The 7088-nt window shown below is 40.5% G+C and overlaps 1 protein-coding gene across 1 annotated transcript in view; it reads left to right on the forward strand.

Moving 5' to 3' along the window:
* NHS (NHS actin remodeling regulator) overlaps window positions 1–7088 on the forward strand; it is a 485191-nt gene that overhangs the window by 274737 nt on the left and 203366 nt on the right. The gene's annotated exons all lie outside the window — the stretch shown is intronic.

Raw genomic sequence — 7088 nt, forward strand, 5'->3', positions numbered from 1 at the left:
TGGAGCAGGCTAAATTCCAAGAGGAATCAGCAACTTGAGAGAAAGCAAGGTGGATTTTTATAGGGTAAAGATGCAATTACACAACAGAATTGTCATAGAATAGAGGAAAATCATTAATATTAAAAAGGCAGGAGGAGTTTGTTAAGGGATTAGGTAATGGAGCAGGGGTCCCATCTATGGTTCAGTGGTTAAACGTTCTGGTCATTCTGCCCTCCAACTGCCTACCTATCATGGTCCTGTCTGGTTAAGACAGATAGTTAGGTATTGTGGTCCTGTCTTGGGATAGATGGATGATGTGATTGTGATTGAATACAAGAACACACCTGTTTCTGTGGGAATGGGTCTGGGGGCAGTGACCAGGTAGAGGCAGTAACTGGGTTCCCATCACATGGACACACCTGCTGCTTCTGTGGGAACTGAGAGTTCAGGGATGCACCAGTGAGGCATATATGAAGAACTTAGGATATTGTGGGGCGGGGGAGGGGGGGTGGTTTAGGTAGGTGCAGTGGGCCTGCTGCTCAGTGGGGCCAGGTGTCTAATGAAGTTAGAATACTGGGGCTGGGCAGCATTACTAGGATTCCATCAATGGGGCTAAGTGGGAGGAAGAGGTGGTTGAGATTGAGGTTTACAGAAAATGAACAAAATGAGCATAGGTTCAGAGGGCAGCTCCGTCCCTTTGTGGATTCTGTAGCTCTGAAATTTGTTTAGACTCATTATTTTACAGGTATGGGAGGTGGTTGGAGTGACAGCTCAAGCAGGTTTCTGCTTTTACTTCGACATCTTGGCTCCGCCGCTGCCACAAGTGAATTCTAATACTAAGAACTGCCCCTGCTCTCATCCCTGTGAGCATATAGACATAAGTCCACTGTTCATCTTCTGTGTCTAAATTCAAATTCTCGGGAGACCAAAGCTTAGTACTTTGACACTAATTGTATTTGTCATATGCAATTTCTTTTGATATGGGAGAAGTGACATTGTGGAGTCTGGACCATGCATTCTGTCTTCCATCCTAAACCTAGGGTTTTTTGTCTTCTGACTCTAGTTCCCCCCACAACTTTCTTTCAGTGACTCCCCAACTTGTCAATACAAAATCTTGTTTATATTTAACCTTAAGTCAAGGTGCTTTGGGGTGTTGTATTAAGTTGTCTTTAAGTCACGTTCAACCCTCCATGACCCCATTTGGGGTTTTCTTGGCAAAGATACTGGAGTGATGCACCATTTTCTTCTCCAGCTCATTTTACAGATGAGAAACTGAGACAAACAGGGTTAAGTGACTTGCCCAGGGTCACACATCTAGTAAGTGTCTGAGGTTGGATTTGAACTCAACAAGATGAGTCTTCCTGACTCCAGGTCCAGCACTCTGTCCACTGAGCCTCCTTGCTGAAGAACAATGAGAAAGGAAACCATCATGATAGTTTTGAGTTATAAAGTAGTAAAAACTGGTTGTTTTTAATTCCCGAAAATCTGTGCAGTGTTTTTTCTTCCTAGGAAGCTCAAAAAGAGAAGAAAACACCACAAATTAGAAATTCCTTTCCTAGTTAGTTCCTAAGAGTTAGTCAGAGGATAGGTTCAAAATAATTGGATACAGGAATAAGTGATTAGCATTTAACTTCCTTAATGGACAGTTATTCACCAGCTATGCCAGCAAGTAAATAATTAGTCATCATATCTTCTGAAGAGGAAATGTTTCCTTGAGTAAAACAGTTTTGTATTCATTTTTTACTTGTGAAAAATGAATTTAAGGAGCACTTTCCTGTCCAAACGTGAATTGACTGAAGGATGTTCAAAATATATTTTGCTGAATTCAAATGATCTGCAATCTATCCTACAAAGCCTGGAGATTTGTGTTGCCCAACTCTGTTCTAGACCCTTGGTCACTTAAGATGTGGCAGACCTAAATTTTGCTGCCTAAACTGAATAAATCAAATCAACTTCTTAAGTAGTAGCACTGTGTTACCCTTCTGTTTACTAGTTAGCTACTTGTTTTCTTGGCCTGGTGAATGCAATTCAGTAAATGAACAAAAACACAATACTTAACTGACGTTTCTTTGCAACATTTTTGTAATTGTTCTTAATTGAGATGAAAGAATCTTGGAGTCACCTAGACTGGTATAGGCCTAGAACATGAAGAGACTCGGCAAAGGTCAATTTCTGGGTCAACAACTTGTTTGAGTTGCCATCTTGAAGGCAAAGATGATGTCCAGATATGTTCAAAGAAAAGTAGGTGGTCCAGTGGATTTAGCACTGCACCTGGAATCAGGAATATCTGAGTGCAAATGTGACCTCATATACTTACTGTGTGACCCTGGGCAAGTCACTTAACCCCTGTTTCTCTTAGTCTCCTCATCTGTAAAGTAGGACTAATAATATCACCTACCCTCCAGGATTGTTGTGAGGATAAAGTGAGATAATATTTGTAAAGTGCTTTGTAAACCTTAACGTGCAATATAAATGCTAGATGTTATCAGTAAGTACATAGAGTCCACACATATGCACACATACATGTACACAGACGCATAGCACATTGCATCTGGCATGAAATCTCAGTTAAAGGAGCCAGATAATAGCTACCATTTCTGATCCTTTCAGTTCAAACAAACAAATTTTAATCAACAGGCCAGAAGCCAATTTAGAACTTGAAACATGAGCCAAGGGCACCAGTCAAAGGTCAGTCCCCTTAACTGTGGCACTAATGGTCCAGGTGTGGATAAACCACCAACCTCGAACAGAAAAGCTTGTCATGGAGTTGAATTGTTAGGTCAAAGATGTCTCTGCTAGGATCCTTGTGAGAAGGAGCAGATGCCAAGGTTGTAAAGAGAAGAACTTCCGCTGGAAAATTTGAACCTTTGCTTCAAAATCCTCATGTTCTTATTTTTCAAAAAGTTTCTGCCCAGAAAATGGTAAAAAAGGCAGGGAAATGAGAGCAAACAAAAAAGTCAAGGCAGTTGATATGAAGTGAGTTATTGTGGGATAATTATCAGGTGAGAGTAAATTTACTCACACCAGTAATAGGAGATTAAAATTATTGTATTATTCTATCTATCCAACCACAGATTTTGGTCAGGAGTGGAAGTTGCGAAGATAAAAAGTCAGATGATTCAGGGTCCCAACTGAGAAAGCAAGAAAGATGTCTAGAGTGGGTTAAGTCACATCACCTGGTCTTGCAGTAGTGAAGAATGATGATGTTGGCCATCTTTGCAATTTGTGAATGATGCAGAGGAAAGAAGGAACAGGCTAAAAGCAAGGGAAGAAGGTGGACCAGGCACAAAGAAATGCATGAGAGTGGGCTACTTCCGTTCTGTCCTTGTGCCTGTCTCAGGAAGCAGTTCTTTCCCTAGGAGAACATTGACTATTATCTGTGCTCTGTGGAAGAAGAGATGTAGAGAGAAGGAAGCTGGCAGTTAGCAGAATGAAAGCAGACAATACAGTATCTGTGGTCTTCCTTAGAGTTCCAAAGTTCTCTGAACTGAGAAGATTTCAGATTTCAATCCCACACTCCCTCAAAAGTAGGACTTGGAAGAATCCACAGTGTTCAAGGTTCAAATCCTTTCACGGAAGTCTCTGGAAATCCAGAGCGCTGGGCTTTCTTATGCAAATACGGCTCTTTAGATCATTGTTTATGAGTTAGAAGATCAGACTTTATGATGGGGAATAATTGAAAATAGTAATAACTACTAACATTTATATAGTACTTACTGTGTTCCAGAACAAATATTATCTTATCTGATCCTCATAACAACACTCTCGTGTAAATTTTTAAGGAGTTAGATTCTCTGATTATCACCGTTTTACAGTTGAGGCAACTGAGCCAGAGGTTAAGTGACTTGCCCAAAGCTGCATAGCTAGTAAGTGTCTGAGGCTATATCTGAACTCAGGTTTTCCTGACTCCAGGCCTGGCACTCTATATAAACACTGCACCACCTAACTGCCTCCAGTTGATTAAACACCTAACTCCCCTCTCCTCATTCTTATTTTCTGAAGTCTTTTAAAATTTTTTTCACTCAGTTTAATGTCCTGTGACTTACAAAGAAGTTTGCTAAGAGAATGGATTGTCTATTGAAATTATAGTATCCCTAAAGTATGAATAATCACTGACTCAATTCAAGTTATTGACAGAGGCCTAAGAGAGGTGTCTATAGCCACACAGAGAGTTAACTCCCTAGAAAATAGTGCCTACAATATTTTTATATCCTTGTAGGAAACCTCTTCATGGTATTAACCACCAGTTAACCATATTCACTCATTTTGCAACTTCTGTATTTTAAAAATGTAAAACACACTGGATGAAAAGGCAATAACATTGCTATCTTAGAAGGTCAGGGAGATCTCAGTTTGTACTAAACTTGATTTAAGTTTCTCAGGCCCTTGGATAAAGAAGGTTGAAATGGAAAACACAAATGATACAGCTTGTCTCCTGGGGACAAGAAAGGAGAGAGAGAGAAAGAAAGAGACAGACAGAGACAGACAGAGAGAGAGAGAGACAGACAGACAGAGAGAGAGAGAGAGAGAGGGAGGGAGAGAGAGGGAGAAGGAGAGAGAGACAGAGAGAGAGAGGGAGAGAGAGACAGAGAGGGACAGAGAGAGACAGAGAGAGGGAGAATTGGAATTGTTGGCCCTGCTTTGAATCTGAAAAGGAAATCTAATGTAGAGAAGAGGATGGAGGGTGCAGGAGGAGACCAGTGTATAAAATGTTCAAATAGTAAGTTCCTGAAGGCAGCAGTCAGCATAAGATGAGACTAGGGATAACAATGCACATTAATCTTACAGTGACTTACTCAACTTAGTGGCATGTTTATTAGAGTCACCCTTTATGCTCTAAAAAAAGCAGACCGTGGAGTCCTCTGAGTCCCCACAGGAAACTGTACAAATCCCTAAAAAAGAAAATCAACCCTAATCCTGAGTTTCAGAAGAAAAGGCAATGACTTTTAGTATTTTCCAATGGTTTTCAGCGGTCTAATATTGTCGAGCCTCGTTAATAGAAGGAGCAAGATGATGAACTAGAGACACAGTCAGGAGGGCATGAGAGGGACTGAGAGGGACTGAGAGGGCAGACACACAGACCTTTGTGCTGCTTATACTATTGTCTGACATAAAATGAAATCCTGGGGCGGCCGGATGGCCCAGGGAGTAAGAGCGCCGGCTCTGGAGTCGGGAGGGCCCAAGATCGGTTCTGGCCTCAGACACTTAACCCCCACACAAAAAAACTAACCATGTAACCTTGGGCAAGTTACTTAACCCCAATTGCTTTAAAAGAAAAAGAAAGAAAGAAATGAAGTCCTAAAGTAGCAAAAATGTCAGTGCTGAATTAAGACAGCCTAAACTGAACTAATAGGAAGAACAGAAAGGAAATCTAATACCAAAAAGTTAGTCAGACTGATTGAGGGATTAAGGAAGGGAAGACTTTTTTTAACTTATCAAAAAATTGGGTAAGTAGAAAAAGTAGGCCATTAAAAAATGAGGGTAAAAAACTAGCTGTGTGGCCTTTGGCAAGTCACTTAATCCCAATTGCCCTCCAAAAAGCAAAAAAAAAAAAATGATGGTAGAAATGTCTAAGAACCACTTGCCAATGGCATTGCTGGGGAAAGGATGCCAAAAGTATAGCTAATTAAAAAGTGATGAGACTAAAAAAGAAAGGAAAGAAAGTGGAAAGTACACACACACACACACACACACACACACACACAGCTAGTAGGTAGGACAGAATGCGTGTGGACCCGCAGAACTAGGGAGTGAATGTAGTGGTGGGATAGATGAATTGGCAACCTAGCAATTTACAATTAGCTTTGAAAAGTCACGAAGACTTTGGGAGGTCCTAGAGGACTGAAAATACCTTGTTTGCCACTTTTGTCCTCAGTAATTTGAAAAACACTGGCTTGCCAACATTGAGAGAAAACAATAAAAATATCCAGGAGACAGTGGAAGTATGTTCAATAATAGGCAATTTAAATTGAACAAATCAGGCCAAACAAATTTGTTGGGGTGGGGATGGGATGTTTTCCCCCCAAAGAATTTCATAATTACTAAATAAGGAGCATGCTCTCATATGGTGTCTTACAACATCTAAATTTTGAAAAATCAGTCATTTGGCTTGAATACAACCAGTATAATGTGAATTTAAAACTTTAAACCAAAGCAAGAGTTGAACTAATAGAAATGTTTTGACTAGGAAGAATGTGTCCCCTGGGCTTTGAGGGTTTATTGTTGACTTTGGTCTTGTTAAACATCTTCAGTGATCTGGCAAAAGGAACAAGTAGCATGTTAAAAAAAAAAAACAACCTCTGGGAAACGTTGGCTTTGTTTTAATTATGGGGAAACTGAGGCAAAGACAGAGTGCTTGTCACTTGTCTATAGCTACTCAGTTTGTAACAGTCTTCCATAGAACTAATAGCTGTTGAATCTGTTGTTTAACCCAGTGAGAGACACTTTCTGCCAAGTCTCTTTACAAACTAACAGATAACATTCAAATATAAGGCATCACTAACACCAATAAAGAGATGGTGCTTTAACAAAATTGGTCTAGAAAGCTTATAGCTAGGGATGAAAAGTAAAATGCAATTCAGATTGGAAAAAAAAATGTGAGCTGGGATGCTTGAGGAATACCAACATAAAGCATAGACCTTGGGGTGGCTAGATAGCACAGTGAATAGATCACTGGCCCTGAAGTCAGGAGGACCTGAATTCAAATCTGGCCTCAGATACTTAACACTTACTAGTTGTGTGACCTTGGGCAAGTCACTTAACCCCAACCGCCCTCCAAAAAGCAAAAAATCAAAAACATAGACCTTCTGTGGGAGGCTGACCTTTAGGAAGAAGCATAAGGAAAAAAGGTAGGATAGGGAGGTGGCTAGGTGGCTCAGTGAATAGAGCGCTGTCCCTAGAGTCAGGAGGACCTGAGTTCAAATCCAGCCACTTAGTAGCTGTGTGACCTTGAGCGAGTCACTTAATCCCAATAGCTCTGCCTTCCCCCCTGCAAAAAACAAAAGAAAGAAAGGAAGGAAGAAAGAAAGGGAGAAAGAAAGAAAGAGAGAGAGAGAGAGAGAGAGAAAGAAAGAAAGAAAGAAAGAAAGAAAGAAAGAAAGAAAGAAAGA

Source organism: Petaurus breviceps, unplaced genomic scaffold (assembly GCF_028583685.1).
Source record: "Petaurus breviceps papuanus isolate PSGF00001 unplaced genomic scaffold, PetGlider_PUasm1.0 419, whole genome shotgun sequence".
Lineage (NCBI taxonomy): Eukaryota > Metazoa > Chordata > Mammalia > Diprotodontia > Petauridae > Petaurus > Petaurus breviceps.